The sequence below is a fragment of the Paroedura picta genome, chromosome 5, assembly GCF_049243985.1.
Source record: "Paroedura picta isolate Pp20150507F chromosome 5, Ppicta_v3.0, whole genome shotgun sequence".
In the NCBI taxonomy this organism is placed as follows: domain Eukaryota; kingdom Metazoa; phylum Chordata; class Lepidosauria; order Squamata; family Gekkonidae; genus Paroedura; species Paroedura picta.
Window position 1 is genome coordinate 22,672,617 of NC_135373.1, and position 21,664 is coordinate 22,694,280.

Here is a 21,664-nt window from a genome sequence, read left to right on the forward strand (position 1 = left end):
TGCATCTGCCAGGATGGGAGCATTGAGCCATCTGAACATGTATTACTCCAATGTAGGCTATACAATCAATTCAGGGGAGAACTTATACCTTCCCTACAGAATAAGGCCAACTCAGAGGCAATCAAAGACATGTTGTCAGACAAAAGCACAGAAATAACTTCTGTTGTGGCCAGATTAGATAGTTGATAGTGACTGTTGATAGTGGAAATAAAGGTAGATGGGGGGAAAGTAACACTGTGGGAATATATGCTCCCAATGACAAACAGGAAGAATTTTATAAATATTTAGAAACCAAAGTACTGAAAATAGATAATGATAATATTAAACGTATGGGTGATTTTAATGACGTTTTGGATGTTAAATCAGACCGGAAATCTCATAGACTCTCTTAGAGTACAGAAAAAGGGGAATTTACCAGGAAGGTTTAAAAAAAAACCTGGAATCACTGGATTTGCAAGATGTATGGAGATTTCCCAATCCTAAATCTTTTGAATGTTCTACTCCAAAATACAGAACTCATATTCCAGAATAGATATGGTTTGGGTAACAAGTAATTTAATTCCCAGGTCAAACACAATTGACTATCACTCATTTACGTTTTCAGATCATACAGCAATTTTATTAACTGGGAAAGTCTATAAGAAAAAAATCAGTTGAATGGCGAATAAATGAATTTCTCCTGAAAAAAAAATTGTGACACAAGCTAAACTGTTGATTAAGGAGTATCTCCAGACTACCCAGAAAGGTGATATAGAAACTAGAACAGTATGGGATGTGGGGAATCCGGTTATGACAGGCTGTTTGATCCAAAGCAATAGTATAGAGAAAAAACAAAATGAATTAGAAAGAATACAACTTATGGATCTTCTGCACTCTAAGGAAAATCAGCTTAAGGCCAGGATGAAAAAAAAGGAATTATTACAAGAAATTAATTTGATTAAACAATGACTTGCTCAGAAAATGTCAAATAAAATATATTAAAATTTAAAATGGGCCAAGCAAAGAGCATTTGAGGGTGCCAACAAACTGGGTAAAAATTTGGATTGAAAACTAATTCAGCCTAAACCATGCAAATCAATAGTTAAAATCAAAAGTGGGCAGAAAATAATATGCAAACAAAAACAGAAACGTTTCTGGTGTATTATAATAAACTATATTCCATTGATGACACTAGAAAAAAACAAATAGATGATTATTTAGGCAATCAACCATTCAAAACTGCTGGAGAAGAGTTGAAAACACTTTGAAATGCAAAAATCACTAAAGAAGAATTAGAGGCGGCTTTTAAACCAGTAAAGATCAATAAGGCACCAGAGCCCAATGGGTTTTCTATGATATATTATTTAACTTTTAAAGAAGAACTAGTGGATATACTGTTAAAATTAATGAACAAAATTTTAGAGCTGGGAAGGATTACAGATAGGGGCAAATATAGTGGAAAGGAGCAATTATAGTCCTTATACCCAAACCAGATAAAGATCCAATGGAAATAGGGAATTATAGATCCATCTCTCTTTTGAATTGCGATTATAAAATATTTGCTGCTAAACTTGCAAATAGACTTAAGAATGCCCTTAAGGAGCTAATTCATGAAGATCAGGCAGGTTTTATGTTTTGATGGGAGTTTGTGCATTGGACTCCATAGGTATGGGGCCTCCTTATGAGGTGGTAGGTCTGTGAGTGGGGCCAACCCAGCAGGGGAGGCATAACACTCAAAGTGCCAGGTACCTCAGGGTGAGACCAAGGAAGGTGTATACCTCTCCTGGGCACCCCCAAGGTTTACTGTGCCAGGTTTCCTGGGGTGGGTCACAGGGAAGTCTGCACTTCCTCTTGGCACCCCAGGTAGGACACTTCCCTATTGTCAGAATCCTCCCCTTCCTCTTCCCACTGCCAAGCTCTAGTGCCCGTTGTATTCTTGGATACAACGGACTTTACCCCTAGTATATACATAAAAAGGTAAGGTAAAGGTATCCCCTGTGGAAGCACCGGGTCATGTCTGACCCTTGGGGTGATGCCCTCTAGTGTTTTCATGGCAGACTCAGTACGGGGTGGTTTGCCAGTGCCTTCCCCAGTCATTACCGTTTACCCCCCAGCAAGCTGGGTACTCATTTTACCGACCTTGGAAGGATGGAAGCCTGAGTCAACCTTGAGCCGGCTGCTGGGATGGAACCCCCAACCTCATGGACAGACAGCTTCAGACAGCATTTCTGCCACTTACCACTCTGTGCCACAAGAGGCTCATACATATAGATAAATATGTGTAGGGGGATGCCCCATAATAATATTCTTTGTTCAACAACAACAAAAAACAACAATGCAGAAACAATAACAAACACAAAGTATTCAGAGCGAAAGAATTCAATTGAGAGGGATTTAGCATATGTCAGAGATTCTCAATTTTCAATATTCTGAAGTGCATCTGGGGAGCGTTCAATGAAATTAATTACACCACTCTAGAAAGCACCATACTCACATTCCTGTAACACATGGAAAATAGTTTGGTGGGTTGCCCCACAGTTGCCTTGGCATCCTAGTATTTTCCCCCATTGAAACTGAATCCAAAGCATGTTCATATTCTATTAGTTGTCTTCCGTAGTTTACCTGGCTATTCAAATCCTTTGGGCTTCTCATTGGCATTTATTAGAGTATGGATATTGGGCACGACTGATTGCATCCAAACATTCATTACCTAGATTGAAACTTTATGATTCTAGAATATTTGCAGATCTTATTGGTGGGTTTTGGGATCTTAGTCTGATTAGGGCACATCAGCCATATATATGGTCTCTATATTCAAATTTCTTGATCCTATTCCCTTGGTACTGTTTTGTGTTGACTTATCTAATTATGCACTTTTTAAGATTACAGTCATTGAGTTTGTTACGTTTTCCTTCTCTTTTGAAAGAGAGATTTCTCTTTGATTAGTTTTTAAGCATATGTTTGTTTGAAACAGAATTGCATAAGGAAGGGCTTTTTCCAAGTCTTCATTGCATGGGGAAATTGTCATCAGCTAAATCCCTTGACAGAAACTCATAGACACACATTAGAAAATGGTTACAAAGTGTTCCAATGAATTCAGTTGAATGGCATTGCGTTATTTACTTGAGAATTTACATAAACTTCAGTGCCATTTTTACAATTAGTACAGACCTGGGAAATTATGCTAGAGGGGCTAAAACAAATATGCTTGCTAATACACTTTATGAAAGTTTAAAAAGCTTAATGAATTAAAAGTGCAAGTATCTTCTTAAATCTGTCGAGTATGAGGCTGGCATTTTGAGAAATATATAGACTAATGCATTTTCCCTCTCTTATTAAACTTAGATAATCACAGACATGGTGAGTATTTTAAATCTCTGTTTTTGCTGCATGATATATAATCCCCCCCCAGGAGTCCAGATGATGCCTGCCAGATTTCACCCTAGTGTTCTATGTGTCCTTGCACAGGTCAGCTGCATTCAATTCAAGTGCTACTTAACTGAAAGGAAAGCATAAAGATGTTGTGTGGATGCATGTTTATTTGCCATGGTTTTGGTTTAAATGAAATTAAGCCATATAAAACACTTCCAAGTGCTTGGAACATTTTTAAATGTCTTGGACTCCCTTTAAATTCATGCTTACTCTTCACTACTCTTCATGACCCAAACAAACAATTCAGTTCAACTGTGAGCCTCCTGGATCAGTTTAGTTTGTGATTTGGCTATGAACCAAGAACTGAACCAAGATACATCTCTTCTCTGGGGCTTAGAGGGGGAAGCAAGTGTTGGGCTCTACTGAAGTTAAGGGAAGTGATCATGATCACAGGAGAGAGTGCCCCACATTCACAATGAAGTTTATATCCATATACATATATAAAGTGACAAGTGGAGTTCTCCAGGGATCTGTCCTGGGTCCTGTGTTGTTCAACACATTTATACATGATTTGGATGAGGGTTTAGACGAGATACTTATTAAATTTGCAGACAATACTAAACTGGGAGGGGTAGCGAACACAATTGAAGACAGTGGGGTTTGGAGACCAAGATGTATGAAGAAAGGTTGGGGGGGGGGAAGCTTGGTCTGTTTAGCATGGAGAGGGGGGTTGGATTAGATGACCCATGAGGTACCTTCCAACTCTATGATTTTATGATTCTACTAGATATTAAGCCCGCTGTGGCCAAAATACAGCGGGCCCTAGCATGATGGGTGGGTGGAGGGATGGGGCAAAGGAAGGAGGAAAAGGAGAAAGAGAGACAGAAAGACAGAAAGAAAGGGAGGAAGAGACAGAAGAAGAGGGAGAGAAACAGGTAGCCAGAAAGAGGCAGATGGAAGAGAGGGAGGAAGGGAGAAAGAGAGAAACAAAGGGAATGCTGGGAGGAAGGGAAGGATAAAGGGAATGCTGGGAGGAAGGGAAGGATAAAGGGAATGCCGGGAGGAAGGGAAGAACAGAGTAAGGTAGGTGGCCTTGGGACCTTCTCCTGGGCCCAGGGGCAGGCTCAGCTTCCCCAGGGCCTGGCAGAAGGCTCGGAACGCCGGCGGCAGGCTTTGCGGCCTACTGCCAGGCCCAGGGGCAGGCTGGGCTGCCCCAGGGCCTGGCAGAAGGCTCGGGACGCCGGCGGCGGGTTTTGCGGCCTACTGCCGGGCCCAGGGGCAGGCTCGGCTGCCCCAGGGCCTGGCAGAAGGCTCGGGACGGGGGCGGCGGGCTCTGCAGCCTACTGCCGGGCCCAGGGGCAGTCTCGGCTGCCCCAGGGCCTGGCAAATGGCTCGGGATGGGGGCGGCGGGCTCTGCGGCCTACTGCCAGGCCCAGGAGCAGGCTCGGCTGCCCCAGGGCCCAGCAGAAGGCTCGGGACGGTGGGAGTGGGCTCTGCGGCCTACTGCCGGGCCCAGGGGCAGTCTTGGCTGCCCCAGGGCCCGGCAGAAGGCTCCCTGGGCGAGGGGAAGCTGGCCAGAGGACTTACCGCTGGGGAAGGCTTCTTCCTCTGAGCTGTGACTCTCCAGCTGGGCCAGGCGAGGCTGGGCCAACCAGCCAATGGGGAGCCGTGCTTTGCGAGAGCCAGTTTGGTGTAGTGGTTAGGAATGTGGACTTCTAATCTGGCATGCCGGGTTCGATTCTGCGCTCCCCCACATGCAGCCAGCTGGGTGACCTTGGGCTCACCACGGCACTGATAAAACTGTTCTGACCGGGCAGTGATATCAGGGCTCTCTCAGCCTCACCCACCCCACAGGGTGTCTGTTGTGGGGAGAGGAAAGGGAAGGCGACTGTAAGCCGCTTTGAGCCTCCTTCGGGTAGGGAAAAGCGGCATATAAGAACCAACTCTTCTTCTTCTCCTTTATTCCTCTCGCTCCTCCGGAGCGGGGGGGAGGTTTAAAGATGATATATATATATGTATATCTATATCTATCTATATACATTTATACATATATACATAAGTGCGTGCGTGCGTACGTATGTACGTATATATACGCCAACTGGACAGGGGCGGCGCTGCTTATATTATTAGATCTCTCAGCAGCATTCAATACAGTAGATCATGAGCTTTTAGCTCACTGCCTCGCCAATGCCGGGATCAGACAGACTGCCCTTCAGTGGCTGGTCTCCTTTCTCCGGAATCGCAGACAGAGGGTAGCATTAGGAGAGAGCTCATCAAGCCGTCACCAACTGGCATTTTACCACCTTCGCCAAGCCAAACTACTAGTGCCCTACTTGGCCCCGGAACACCTCGCCTCAGTGATCCATGCGACCGTCACTTCTAGGCTGCACTTCTGTAACTCACTCTACGCTGGCCTACCCTTATCCTTGATCCGGAAACTGCAATTGGTCCAGAATGCAGCTGCCAGGGTCCTCACAGCAACACCTCGGAGGTCCCACATCCAGCCCATCCTTCAACAGCTGCGCTGACTCCCAGTTGAATTTCGGATCAGGTTTAAGGTTTTGGTTATCACCTTTAAGGCCATACGTGGTCTGGGCCCAGTATACCTGAGGGATCGCCTCTCTACCTACACCCCTCAAAGAGCCTTGCGCTCTACTACCTCCAAGCACCTGGTGGTCCCTGACCCCAAGGAAGCCCACTTAACCTCAACCAGGGCTCAGCTTCCCTCAGCTTTCTCTATTCTGGCCCCCACCTGGTGGAACGAGCTCCCAGAGGAGATCAGGACCCTGACGGAGCCTAAACAGTTCCACAGGGCCTGCAAAAGGGAGCTCCCCCCACCAGGCATTTGGTTGAGGTTGACCTAGACCACCGCTTCCCATTGGCCCTCAGCCCCCCCCCCACTCCTATTATAACCACCACTAGTCTGCCTGATGCACTGGGTCCCAGTGGGAGTTGAGCTGAGGCTCCTTTGCAGTTCATGTTATTACTGTTATCATGTTGGGGTTATTGTTGTTGTACTGTAGCTGTTGTCACATGTGTTCCTCATATTATATGTATCTGTTCCCTGTAAACCGCCCCGACCTTCAGGGGAGGGTGGTATATATATATAAAAATATAAAAATATAAATATATAAATATATAAAAATATAAATATAAATATAAATATAAATATAAATATAAATATAAATATAAATATAAATATAAATATAAATATAAATATAAATATAAATATAAATATAATTATAAATATAAATATAAATATAAATATAAATATAAATATAAATATAAATATAAATATAAACAAACGTACGTACGTACGTACACACACACACACACACATATACATATATACATACAGAGAGAGGGGGAGATTTTTATTGTATTTGGTCCTTTGGTCCTCACAATACTGTCAAATCTACCAAGTATACAAAACATAAGATAAAATTAGAGATACATCACAAGATAAAATTAATTAATACATACAGAGTCAGAATTAAAAATTATTATAGTTAGACTTAATCTTCTTAGTGGCAAGAGCAAACAGGGCAAATCCACTGGAAATGTATGTGGATTGGTATCTGAAATTGCTTAGAGTAGTGATCATTATAATTTCTCATTGCATGGCAAAAACATCATCAGCTGTCCCTTCACAGAAAGACACACACATTATGAAATGGTTACTAAGGGTTCAAGTGAATTTAATTAAGTTGCATTAAGTTATTTCCTTGTTATTTTAAATGAATTTAATATCTATTTCTACTCCTTATGCAGTCCTGGGAAATAGCATTAGATGGGCTAAAATGAATACATTGTTTATGAAAATCTTAGAAGCTTAATTAAATTAGAACTGCGTCTTCTTAAATATCTGCTTCTTTCAGGAATAAAGAAAATAATGCAGTTTTTCCCTCTTTAATTTAGGAAATCATACTCGTAAGTATTTTAAATCCTTTGTATTTTTGCTGCATGATTCATTATATTTTATTCTCTCGCATGCATATGATGGCTGTCAGATATTACCAAGTGCTATCACTATGTGTCCTTGTACAGCACAGCCCTATCTGTCTCAAGGCCTACTTAACCCAAGGGAAAGCATATTGTGTTTGTGCATGTATTTGCCCTGGGAGGAGATGAATTGGGTCAAGCAACTAGTATCTTCATTCTTTCTTTTCACAACTGGGAAAGTGTCTGGCCTTGACATATTTATTCCCCCAACATTTTTATGAATGACAATTGAATACAAATAACTGATTGGGTATTCTAGCAAAGAATTACCATACTGCATATTTTGAATGTGATGCTGTTTACTAATTTTTTACTAATTTACTTTCTCCTTCTATCTGTACTCTTATGATCCCTGTTCCATTGTGTGAGGAAGTGTGCATGTATGCAAAAGCAGACACTTCATAGAATTATAGAATAACAGAGTTGGAAGGTATCTCCTGGGTGATCTATTACAACCCCTGCACTATACAGGACACACAGAACCTTTTGCTCATACACTGTAACATGACGCCCCCATGAACTTTCACAGAAGACAGCCTCTTTGTCAGATGGCTATCCAGCCTCTGTTTAAATATTTCCAAAGTTGGAAAACTGACCACCTCCTGAAGAAGCCTGTTCCATAGAGAATCCACTCTGCCAGGAACTTCTTCTAGATGTTTAGTCAGAATTTCTTTTGAATTAATTTCATCCCATTGGTACTGGTCCATCCCTCTGGGGCAAGAAAGAACAGCTCTGCTCCATCCTGTATATGGCAGCCTTTTAAATACTTGGAGATGGTTATCAGATCCCCTGTCTGTCGTCTCTTCTCCAGGCTAAACACAACAAGCTCCCCCAACCTTTCCTCATACACCTTGGTCTCCAAACTCCTCACCATCCTTGTTGCCCTCCTCTGGACATGTTCCAGTTTGTCTACATCCCTCTTTAACTGTGGTGCCCCAAAATGAACACAGTACTCTAAGCCAAAACAGAACAGAGTAAAGCAGTACCATTGCATCCTGTGATCTGGACATAGTACCACATTTGATACAGTGCAAAATCAAATCTGCCTTTTTAGCCACCACATCACACTGCTGACTCATGTTCAATGTATGGACTACAAAAACTCCTAGCCAATTTTTGCCCTCACTACTGCCAAGACAAGTCTCCCCCATCCTATATTGGTATAGATGTTTTTTCCTACCTAAATACAGTACTTTACATCTATCCCTCTTGAATTTAATTTCATTCAGTTTAGCCCACTTCTTGAGCCTATCAAGATCATCCAGTATTCTGATTCTGTCTTCAGTTGTGTTTGCTAGTGTTTGTTTAGTAAAGGTATCCCCTGTGCAAGCACTGAGTCATGTCTGACCCTTGGGGTGATGCCCTCTAGCGTTTTCATGGCAGACTCAATATGGGGTGGTTTGCCAGTGCCTTCCCTAGTCATTACTGTTTACCCCCCAGCAAGCTGGGTCCTCATTTTACCAACCTCGGAAGGATGGAGAGCTGAGTTAACCCTGAGCCAGCTGCTGGGATTGAACTCCCAGCCTCATGGGCAGAGCTTTCAGACTGCATGACTGCTGCATTCCACTCTGCGCCACAAGAGGCTCTTGTTTAGTATCATCTGCAAATTTAATAAGTGCCCACTCTAATCCCTCATACAATTCATTTATAGATATGTTGAACAACACAGGCCCCAGAACAGATCCCTGGGGCACTCCACTTATTGATCCGCCTGACAGAATTAGGATCTATACTGCATTTTACCAACTTGTCAACAAGAACATCTTGTGGAACCTTATCAAAAGCTTTGCTGAAATCCAGATAAACTATGTCCACAGCTTCCCTCTGAAAGTAGTCACTTTCTCAAAAAAAGAGAGATGTTTGGTCTGATATGGCTTGTTCTTGCGAAACCCATGCTGAGTCTTAGAAATTACAGCTCTTTGTTCCAGCTGCTCAAGGACCGACTGTTTGGTTATTTGCTCCAAAATTTCACCAGCTACATTCCTCAAGCTGATCCTCTTTTTTCCCTTTTTTGAAGATGGGAACAACATTTGCCTACCTCCAATCATCTGGCATCTCTTGAAGAACAGAAGGGCTGTTCTTCAAGAAGTGTCAAAAATAATAGACACATGTTCTTTTAATACCCTTGGATGCAATTCATCTGGCCCAGAAGACTTTGTTTCATTTAAAGAAACAAGGTGTTCATGGACTGCCCCCACAGTGATCCTAGACTACCATTCCCAATGCCCCCCTGTTGTGATACGTTTTTACCACATTGAGCAGTATTTCCCTCACAGGAGAAGACTGAGGAGAAATAGGAGTTGTGCAGTTCAGCCCTCTCTGTTATAATTTTCACTATATTGTCCTCGCAGTGGTCCTACAGAATCCCATGTCTTTTTCTTACTTTAAATATAACTAAAGAAGCCTTTTTTGCTATGTTTAGCACTTCTTGTTACCTAAGCTCATATTAAGCTTTAGCTTTTCTAACACTCCCCCTACAATTATTTGTTTATACTCATCCTTGGTAATAAAGACCTTACTTCCATTTCCTAAATGACTCTTTTTTATTCCGTAAATCATTTGACAGCTGCTTACGGAGCCACCTTTGCTTTGTTAGGCGCCTTCCATCATTTCTTCTCAATGGAATTGTTTGTGACTGAGCCTTTAGTATTTCACTTTTAAGAAACTACCAACCGTCTTGGAATCCCATCTCTTTAAGTCTTTCTGACAATGGGACTCTACCCAACATACCTGCAATTCTGTTAAAATCTTCTTCCTGAAGTCCAGACTATATGTCCAACTACACAAAAGTTTTCTCTTATGCACAATTTAAAATTCCAAAATCATATGGTCACTACTACCAAGTGTGCCCAATACTACCACCTCATCTACCAGTTCTTCCCTTTTGATGCGAATCAAGTCTAAAATAGCAGACCCCCTGGTTCCACTCTCTCCTTTCTGGGAAATGAAGCTGTCAGCAAGACAGGTTAAGAAATTAATGGAGTTTGTATTTTTAGCAGAGTTGGGTCTTCCTACAGATATCCGAGTCATTGAAGTCACCCATGACCACTGTTTTCACCCTCTTTGAGAATTGTATAATTTGGTTCAGGAGTATCTCATCCAGGTTCTCTGACTTCAGTTCTTGCCATCATACTAGGTCCTGAATGTACATCTCACTCCCAATTTGGATTTAATTTAAAGCCCTCTTCTCCAGGTGTGCAAGAGTTCACCTAAAAATACTCTTTCCTTCCCTTGTGAGGTGTACACCATCTCCTGATAGTACCTGCACATACTGACATCATAGACCATGATCCAGAAATCCAAACCTTTCCCAACAACACCAGTGATATATCCAGTCATTTACTTTCATGATGTTTCTCTCTTCCTAAGCTGCAGCCACTTATAGGAAGAACAGATGAAAACATGTCCTGTGCTCCCAGGTCCTTTACCTTTCCCCCCATATCCACAAAGTCTTTCTTAATATGTTCCATACTTTGCTGGGCAGTATCATTTATTCCTACATGGATGAGAAGGAAGGAGTAATAATCTGTGGTCTATTAGTTGTCTTCCATACTTCACATGGCTAGTCAAATCCCTTGGGCTTCTCCTTGGCATTTATCAGAGTATGGATATTGGGCAGAACTGATAGCATCCATGTTCACAAACATTCATTATCTAAGAAGCTTTATGATTCTAGGATTTTTGCAGATCTTATTGATGAGTTTGGGATATGTTTGTGTGAAACATAATTGTTTATGAAAGGGCTTTTTACAAGTTTTTGTTGAGTGGGAAAAGTGCCATCATCTAAATCCCTTGACAGAAACTCACACACATACATTAGAGAATGGTTACAAAGTGTTCAAATGAATTCAGTTGAGTTGCATTGCATTATTTACTTGAGAATTCAAATAAACTGCAGCACTATTTTTGCTATAAGTTCAGACCTGTGAAATTATGTTAGAGGGGCTAAAACAAATAAGTTAACTAATACAGTTGACAAAAGTTTTAAAGCTTAAATGAATTAGAAGTGTTGGTATCTTCTTAAATCTCTGTCATGAGTTTAAGGCTGGCATTTTGAGAAATATATAAACTAATGCATTTTCCTTCTCCTATTAAACTTAGAAACTCACAGACTTGGCGAGTGTTTTAAATCTCTGTTTCTGCAGCATGATTTATAATATTATTTCTTGGGGGTCTAGATGATGCCTGTCAGATTTCACCTAGCGTTCTGACTATGTGTCCATGACCAGGGCAGCTGCATTCAATTCAAGTGCTACTTAACCCAAGGGAAAGCATACAGATGTTATGTGTGATCATGTGTATTTGCCATGGTTTTGGTTTAATGTGACTCGAGCCACATAAAACCCCTACAAGTGCTTGGACTGGGTTTCAACGTCTTGGACTCACTTTAAATTCATGCTTCACCCTACTCTTCATGAACTAAAATAAAACAGTTCAGTTCACCTGTGAGCCTCCTGATTCAGTTCAGTTTGTGATTTGGCCATGAACCAAGAACTGAACCATATAACACATCTACCCATTTCACAGAAAAACTTCACTATGGCCGTATAGTTTTTAATGACATTGCTCTTTCCCTTGCTAGATGTGCTTTCACTGAGCAGAATTCCCAGGTATTTATATGTGCTGCATTGTTTGATAGGTGTACCTGGAATTCTCCAGCAAATTCTTTGGGATTTCTCCTAATTTTTGAGTATTTTAAAGTTATGCTCTCTTCCTCACAAAGAGGAACGCTTTGATTTTGGATTCAAGATAAATAATATATTGTTCTCTGGATTTAGGTGATGTTCAAAAAGTAGAATATAAGTAGAATTAAATATAAAATAGGGTCAGATACCCATACAGTTCATAAAGTTAACTCCACTTAATTTGTCCCGGCATGGGTGAATTGACCAACCTGGGGAGAAGTTTATAACATCCTATCCTGAAAACAGAGGGGAGGCAGACACCCATCAATACATAATAATAAACATATGTAGGGTAAGGCCCAATAATATTTATTTATTTATTTATTTATTATTTAGACTTATTACCCTCCACTCCCAAACCGGCTCATGGTGGGTCACACAATCTGTCCATGTAAAAACCCAGTAAAACCCTCTCAAACCATTGCAGCCACACATATACATACAGTAAAAACAGACTTCCAAATTTTAAAAAAGAAACACTTGGTGGTCTTCAACCCCACTAACCCCCCTTCACCAAAAAAAAAAAATCTGTATAGAGGAGAGAAGCGGGAAGAGGGAGCATAGAAGACATAGCTAATGCTTGCCATCTTAGCATTGGGGGGCCCATCAGATCTTCCTCACAACACTGGCCTCAACCATAAACCTGGTGGAAGAGCTCTGTTTTGCAGCTGCCACAGGGCCTGCAGCTCTTCTGGGAGCTTATTCCACCAGGTGGGGGCTAGGAGCAAAAAGGCTCTGGCCCTGGTTGAGGCCGGGCTTGCCTTCTTGGGGCCGGGAACGACCAATAGATTGATACCTGCAGATCACAAAACCCTGCAGGGAACATTGTTTAACAAAGAAACAAGCCAATGCAGAAATCACAGCATTGAGCCATATAAAGTCCTTCTATGTTCTTGGAATGCGTTTAAATGTCTTGGAGTCCTTTTATGCTCTCTGCTCCCTACTGTTCATGAACCAAAAAGAAACAGTTCAGTTCATCAGCCTCCTGGTTTCCTCAAGTTTGAGTTTCATTTTGTGGTTTGGACATGAATCCAGAATTAATCTTCATCTTGAACCTTTTGTTGTTTCTGGTCATATTTTTCTTCTCCCATGGCTAAGATACATCCTATATCAGTTGTGGTGGTGGGAATACAGAGCAAGTTTTGGGCTCCAATGAAGCCAAGGGAAATTTATCATGATCACAGGAGACAATCTCCCACTTTAGATAGTGGGAATACCTTCTGTTCTGAGGGATTTTTGTCCAACCATTTCCCACCCTGGACTAGATAATCTGGTTTTTCATTTGAAAATGGCAGAGTAACAAAGAAGTGAAGGTTTGGCTATGGAAGACTTCCTTGTGGCAATAACAATTTGATGCTCATGTAGTTGTTTAAAATCATCCAATCTAGGGAAAGATTCATCCCCAAATTCCCATTATAGAGGACTGTCTTAATGAAAATTTCAAGGATGCTTAACGAATGTGTTACTGGTATATCCATTAAGAACTTTTTGTTCAGATGGGCAAGACTAAATTGTTAAGTAAAAATATTTTTAAAAAATAAAACAAAGCAAGAAAGTTTTTGCAGAACTTGCTCAATGCGGAATTATGGAAGAACTTCTGATTTACTTATATATTTCTTTATTATTGTATTTGTATCCCACCCCTAACAATTTCTCAGGCTGGCTAACAAGGTAAAGGGTTTGCAATAAACCTGTAAAATAGTAGAATAAAAATATAAAATAGGGTAAGATACCCATACAGTTCCTCCATAAAGTCAACTCCACTTCATTGGTCCCAGCGTGGGTGAATTGGGGTACCTGGGCATGCACTACTTGGGGCTGTTGAGTTCCACAGAACCTCAAGATAGGGCAGAGATGCATGATGGCATACTGTTATGGTGGTGGGTAAAAATGCCCCATTTAGCTCCACAGCACCACGAAGCCAATCAGGGCATTTAGTATTCCTGAAGGAATTTGTGTATGTGTGTGTGTGTGTGTGTGTGTGTGTGTGTGTGTGTGTGTGTGTGTGTGTGTGTGAGAGAGAGAGAGAGAGAGAGAGAGGGAGGGAGGGAGGGAGGGAGGGAGGGAGGGCATGAAGATCCAGTTTTCCTGTATGCATGGGCCTGCCTTGCCATGCCTCTGATGGCTACCATGACCAGAAAGGGAATGCAGAAGAATCCACATCCTTTTACCACAGGCCACCTGACCTGAAATAGAAGTGCAGGTATGTTTTTGAATATCTGCCTTGTGGATAAGTTTATATAACAAAAGAAGGAACACACAACACAGAAATGAAACAAAGAAATATACTGTATGGCAGAATTTGCTATTTACAATGAATCACAGATAACAAACTTGCACAGTTTCTTCCTTTGATGAAAATATTTATTAGCAGAATTTGCTTGAAAATAAAAAACATCTGAAAGTGTTTTCATATGTACCTTCTTCAGTTCAGTTCTGTAAATCTATTAATGAACAATTCCACAAATTAGCAACTTATACAAAGGGAAAATTTTACATAAGTTTATAAAATCAGCAATTAAGCTCTATTTAAAAGTGCAGTGATTGATGACATCAACCAAATAGGACAACCATTATAAAATGAAAATAGTTACAATAGGCCCTGGCAGTCTTCAAGCAAAGGTTGGATACACACTTTTCTTGGATGCTTTAGGATGCTTAGGGCTGATCCTGCATAGAGCAGGGGGTTGGACTAGATGGCCTGTATGGCCCCTTCCAACTCTATGATTCTATGATTCTACATAGTAATAAAAATGCAAAGTAAAATTTTCATTTGAGCAAAAACTCTTCAAATCAATATGAATTCACCAAAAATCATTATATATCACATTTAAAACATTCAAATAATGGTTGACAGAGAACCTACAATTGTTTATTAGGTATAAAGTAAAAAAATACTCATTAATATCTATCAAGGACACATAAGGCATTTACCATCAACATAATTTGGGTAACCCCCATTTCTTACCTCAGTGACAGCCTCTAAGTGCTTACTCAGCAACACTTAGTGCAGTCATGAGAAGAGAAGCTAGAACTAACATTTCAGTTAAAGGATTAATTGAATCAGCTATTGAGATGAGTTCATGAACTGCAGCTGTTGCAAATTAGAAAGGTCAAACAGACCTGTCAAAATAGTGATCAAAATATTCTACAAAGGCTACTGTCAAAAAACTGATAATTAACAGAAAGCAGTAGCTCAAAGGAGTTCACAAACCCTAAGTACTTGAAGTGGACATGACAATAAGCAAGTGTATTAAGGGTAAGTTGATAAATATTCAATTTGTATGAAAAAATCACAAGAAACAGGATAAATCCTGTGATGTGTTTATACCAAATGAAACTTAGTTCCTAATCTACTAAGTGGTCTAGGTTCTTGTTGTAGAAGTACTTCAGTGATATCAACGGGTATACATGTGAGGTTTAATAATGTACAGAACACAAAATTTCAATTCAACTGTATGATGTTCAATAATAAATGGGAGACATTGATTCTGACATGAACTGAATGTTTAGACTTGGCAATGTAATGTTTAAGGCAAGGAAACCAGAGAATAAAAATTACATTGTTTGAATTACAGTTAGAAAAGAAAGGCAATTCCTTTGTAAAATTAATATCAGAGTTCTCAAATATCTGAATTTCTACAGCAAAAAGGCACACTGTGCTGCCCTAGCGGGCACACGCAGGGTTAATGCAAGGGCAAGCACAGTTACAGAGTCAAGCAAGTTCAAAGCACGTACCAGAGAGTAGTCAAAAGTCCAGTCTGGGTATTATCGGGAATTGTTAGTGGATGAAGTCCAAAGGAGAACCGAAAGAGTTATCGTTTATCTTTACCAAGGTCAAGCTGGGAATCTGTGGAGCATTCAATCAAAGCGTAGTCTAGTCGGGTGAAGCAAGGGTCAAGCCGGGAGTCAGTCAAACAGAGCTTCGCCGAAGTGTCGGTGAGCAGGAAACCAGTCAAGGCAACGGGTGGACATGTGCATAGGTTGCAGCCACACTGAGAAGCACTTTGGCTGTGCTTAAGAACAAGCTGAGCTGCCACACCAAGTGGCTGCACCTGGCACTCAGCCTTCCTCCGATGAATGAGCCCCACCTGAGCCCAACCTAGCCTGTTGCTTTAGTCTAAGCCAAGGACTTTTCCTGCGTGTTGCCAACGTTGTCCTCCTGCATTCCCTCCTGCGGTCTGGAGAGGAGTCTGGGCTGTTCAGAGTTGTTGCTGCAGGCTGAGGCAATGCTGATGCAGAGGGCATGGTGCTTGTCTGGCTGGGACCTAGTTGTGGCTCCCTATCGGGACTTGCCTCTGTAATCAGCACCCTGCTGCTTTGCTCCAGCTCCTCCACTTCTTCCCCTGAGGGAGCTGGCAGAATGAGCTCAGGGAGTGGTGTAGAGGCACCCTCTGGAGATGGGGCCATAACACACACTGAATAATTATGTCACTTATACAGTCCGAAGACACATAAGGCCATGTAAACTATCAGAGTGAATCAAGGAGTCCCTAATGGCTGTTTTCCCAAAGCCAATTAAGGAAGCAATCTCATACCCCTCAGTATCTGATACCAAATGCCAATGTCTGTTGATATTTCCAGGCAAAGAGTAGTCCATGAAAGAGTCCATGAAATGAGCAATTCAGTCTATTGAGATTGTTTGTTTTTCTGAGTGAAAAATGATTCTCTAGGGGTAGATAGGGCTCAATTTTCAGCTGCTTGAAGAAGTGAAATAGGATAGGCTCAGGGTTGGTGGCAGTGGTGGCGGCGTCTTTCTCCTCTTGGAGGGGAAGGAGAGAGAGGAGTCACCAGGACTTCTCATGGCACCACCAGGCTCAGGCTGGGACTGGCCCCCAAGACACTTTGCAGGGGTGACCCCATAGACTGATTATGCATGGGGCGGATAGCCTGGGGTGGCAGTGTTTATCCCTGATTATGTATGACCTTGTCACCATTCCAGCCCTTGCCCTGGCCTGGTAAATTGCCCAGAATTGCCCATGGTATGCAAATGCAGGAACTGCCACGTTACCGACAATACCACAGGCGCCCTCCACGGCCCTCTGGTGTCAGCCCTGTGCATAATTGGAAGACCTACGGTGTTCCTGCAGGGACACAACATGCTCCTGTCAGTTCCATAGCACTGCAGACCTAGAGGGGGCATTCTCCCACCCCCACCTTGGTGGGAGAGTGGTATGCTGCTCTTCTGCCATTGTGCAGTGGATGCCCTCCCCCCCACTGGCACCACGCAGTGCACTGGTCTCTTCCAGCCATGGCCATTGTGCGTATTCACATGCTATACTGGGGCAGTCTGCATAGGCTGGGGATTTCTTCCCCCATGCATATGCAGGAAGCAGTGGGGCATGCCACACTACTGTAGGGACCCGGCAGCAGCCTAGTGTGGTTGCTGCCATGCATACTCTGTCTTCATGGAACTTTTGTTGTTTCTGGCCATGTTTTGCTTCCCCCACCCTCAAGATACATCCCATATCTGTAGGAGAGGAAAAAACACAGAGAAAAATCTTGGGCTCCACTGAAGCCAAGGGAAATTTATGATGATCACAGGAGAGAATGCCTCACTGTATGTGATGGAAATACTGTCTGTTTTGATGGATTTCTGTCCAACCATTTCCCATTTTGGACTAGATCATCTGGTTTTTAATTTAAAAATAGCAGGGTAGCAAAGAAGTGAAGATTTGGCTTTGGAAGGCATCCTTGTTCAGTGGCAATAACAATCTGAGTTGCTTAAATACATGTAGTTGCTTAAATACATGTAAGTTAGGGATTTGCTATGTGAATATCTGTTAAGAATATTGTGTGCAGTTGGGCCCATTTCAATTGATAAGAAAAAAAATCTTTTTACAACATATATTTGTTGATTACACAAATAACATCTTAAATTAGGCACTCAGCCCCCCCCCCCCCCCCCATATATGCTCCATGCAGAATTATGGAAGAATTTCTGATCTCCTCATATACTCTGTTCAATGAACCAACCAATGTAGAAAGCATAGCAAGCACACAGTTTTCAAGGGAAAAGCATGAGAGAGAAAGAGAGACAGAGACAGAGACACAGAGAAACAGAGAATCTAATTAAATACTCCCAATGACATCTGGGGAGTGTTCATTGAGATCCATTACATAACTCTAGAAAGTGGGCTGCATCACAACAGCTTTTGGGTCCTGGCATCTGCCCCCCCCTTTAAAAAGCAGCCAAAAATTATAACAATGAAATGTAATAGGCTCAGGATGTATAAACTACATTTATCAAAACAGATTCATGGGCAAAGGGGCAAAGAGGTACTCTTTGTCTCCTGCCTTTAGCACTGTGTCCTAGGCTTTGGTGCTGACCCCTGAGGGCAATTGATGCTATTTTTTTTAAACAGACCAAGGATCCTAAATAGCATTTTATACCCATGTTGTTCTTTTATGTTTTTTTAGGGAGGTGATGACAACCAAGGATCTGTGAGTATTTATATATCAGAGTTGATCATTTGAGGTCTCAGTTCTACCAATTAAAAACTCATGCTTACCTCAAAAGAACCTAGGGAAAGTATTACATCTTTTGAGCTCTTTAAACTTCCAAGCTAATCACCTTACTGGCTTGTTTGATGCTTCAAAATACTCTTATTTACTATCTATCACTTGTTTGTTTACTTCTGTTAAAATGATCTCAATTTGACCTTTTAAAACATTCATTATTTTTCTATTATAATTTTATTATTTGGCTTTTTAAAATTTCCATTTCCAATTCCTTAATTGTGATTTTTCTTTATCTTCCAAATACTATGCATTGTCAAGGTATCTTTTATGCATGCTTTGCTTGAATCCCATACAATTCAATCATGCACTGTTATTTAAGGATTTTTTCTTCCCAAAAAATCAGTTAGTTTTTGTTCACAATCTCTAACAATCATTTGATCTAGTAGTAACATATTATTAAGAGTCCATCTTATTTCTAAACTAATTCTTTTATCCACCTGAATTTTAAAGTAACCAAGTGGTGGTCCAAAATTATTCCTGGAACAATTTCTATTTTTAATGTCCTATAATCACATTTGAAATCCAGAAAAAATCTGTTCTGGACCAAAAAAGAGAGCGGAAAATCCATTTGATGCATAATTGTCTCTCCAGACACCTACCAACTGTACATTTTAAATCAATAATGATAACAAAAATCAGGCAATTTCCCCTGTATGGGTGGAAAATGCCAGGGTGGCATCAGTATGGACATGGGGATAATCCCCAAATCCACATGATGTCATCACCATTCCGGACACCTCCAGAATGGGCCTGCTGAGGGACCAGGCACTCAATAGGGATTCTGTAATTTTGGGGTCATTTTAATAACAATAAACCCCCAGCCTTCCCTATGTTTCTGAAATTGTCTCTACTATGGAATCATGGAATTTAAACAGTTCCAAAACAGAAACCTGAATCCCAAAATTGTATCAGAATTTGAATACACAAAATACTAGTATTTAAGGTTTCCCCAAAATCCAAATTAAAAATAGTAATTTTGTTAAAGGCACATCCCTAAGTCCATTCTTTATCATCTCTGAACTTTACCATTCCCATCCATTGCTGTCTTTCCAAAAACTGCCACACCAACCTGACTGGGCACATCCATGATTATGGTGAAGAAGAAATGGATGGGGCATGAACCAGCTAAGATTAAATATTTCCTTGAGCCTAAGGGGATTTAAAATATCTTAGTTTTTAGTCACTGAAGCAGTCAGTAGGAGCTTCAATGGACTCTGGGGAATGGAAGAGGACAGGAAGGCCTGAAGGATCCTTGTCCATGTGGTTGCGATGGGTCAGACACGACTTCACCACCACCAAGTTCTACGTGACCCTACTGAAATACTTGCAGAGAACTGATTCTAAGTAGTCACTGATTCATTGGGAATGTTTGTACTAATAGCTATCATTTGCATTCTAGACTAAATAAGGGACATGACTTTTGAGAAGACCCTGGACCACGGCAATGATGCCTCACATTCTTCTGTCATTCCTGCTGTGCTCACTCAAGCCAATCAAATGACAATAGATCATCGTGTTGCATAGTGTTGTTATCTAGATTAATTCTTGATTAGATACGGAAATTGTTGCCTTAATATAAATGGCTCAGGACAATAAGATCTGTTCTGTTACAGCCTTGGGGAATGTGGAAAGATTTGCAAATAAATAAATTAAATTAAACTGCAGGGAAATGGTTTGTGTGATTTTCTGGATCGTCACAGGAGGAAATTTCTGTAACTCGCTCTACGCTGGCCTACCCTTGTCCCTGACCTGGAAACTTCAGCTGGTGCAAAATGCAACTGCTATGGTCCTCACTGGCACACCATATCCAGCCCATTCTGAGGCAGCTGCATTGGCTACCAATAGTTGCCCAGATCCAGTTCAAGGTTCTGGTTCTAACCTTTAAGGCCATATGCTAGTTGGGACCCACATACCTGAGAGACCGCCTGCCGCCCTATGCCCCCCACAGGGCTTTATACTCTGTGGGTGAGAACCTATTGATCATTCATGGCTTTAAGGAAGCACGCCTAGCCTCAACCAGGGCCAGGGGCTTTTCGGTCCTGGCCCCTACCTGGTGGAATGAGCTCCCTGGTAAGCTGCAGGCCCCGCGGGATTTGTCAGCTTTCCACAGGGCATGCAAAATGGAGTTCTTCCACCAGGTCTATGGTTGAGGCTGGGGTCAGTGAACTTGGGACATCACCCTCCCCAGGAGTAGGGAAGTGTACATTGCACTCTTCCATTATCTCTGATATAAGTATGGGGGGGGGTTCTTTTTTTGCTGCCATGTTGGTATTAAAGTTTTAATGGGGGGTTTTAATGGGTTTTAATGGGGTTGAGATTACTGTTACCCGCCTCGAGCCTGCGGGGAGAGGCAGGAAATAAATTGAACAACAACAACAACAACAACAACAATAATAAGTGTGTTTGCTTGGAAAAGGCATCCACCACTACCCAAACTATTCTTTTCCCCTGGCTAAGGGCAGATCAGTGATGAAATCCATGGTAATTTCTCTCCAAGGGGCCAGTGGCATGCTGAGTGGTTGTGATAGACCTTTTGGCTTGTCTCCCGCCATGATGCACATGGGACAGCCTTTCACATAATTTTCTATATTAGTTCAGAGGGTGGGCCACCAATAGAGTCTCCGCACAGATGCAGGGTTTTTATGAACCCAAAATGTCCAAAATGCTGTTGCTGTTTTCTCTGTTTCTTCTTCTCCCTGATTCAATTGTACATGAGATGTCTATTTTCAGATAGATACACAACAAAAATGTTTTTGCCCCCCCCCCCTTCCTTCTGGCTCTGGCCAGTCGCAGCTGGTTGGACACGACTTTCCATGAGCACTCTTGCATCATCCTCTCAATTTATAAGTTTTCTCCCTCATCAGACAACCACTTCACTCATTGCAATGCAAGCAGTAATAAGAGGACACAAATTTTGGGCAGAATTTAGAAGGTAGTTTTCATTACATTTTTTCTCCTTTTCTGTTATAAGTCTTTAACAGTTGGAATAAATTTTTGGTAATTTTTTGCAGAGAGTTAATGACTGATAAATTCACATCTTAACTCATTAAGTGATTCTTGTACTTTGCAGTAAGTTTTATGACTTTAAATTTTTTTCTGTTATG

At 41.5% G+C, this 21,664-nt stretch overlaps 1 long non-coding RNA gene across 1 annotated transcript; it reads left to right on the forward strand.

The window, feature by feature from the left end:
- Window positions 1–7,227: 7,227 nt before the first annotated feature.
- Window positions 7,228–20,092, forward strand: LOC143839077 (uncharacterized). The gene is made up of 3 exons (XR_013231588.1): window positions 7,228–7,281; window positions 18,459–18,482; window positions 19,960–20,092. It is a non-coding gene; the product is annotated as an uncharacterized LOC143839077 (long non-coding RNA).
- Window positions 20,093–21,664: the final 1,572 nt, after the last annotated feature.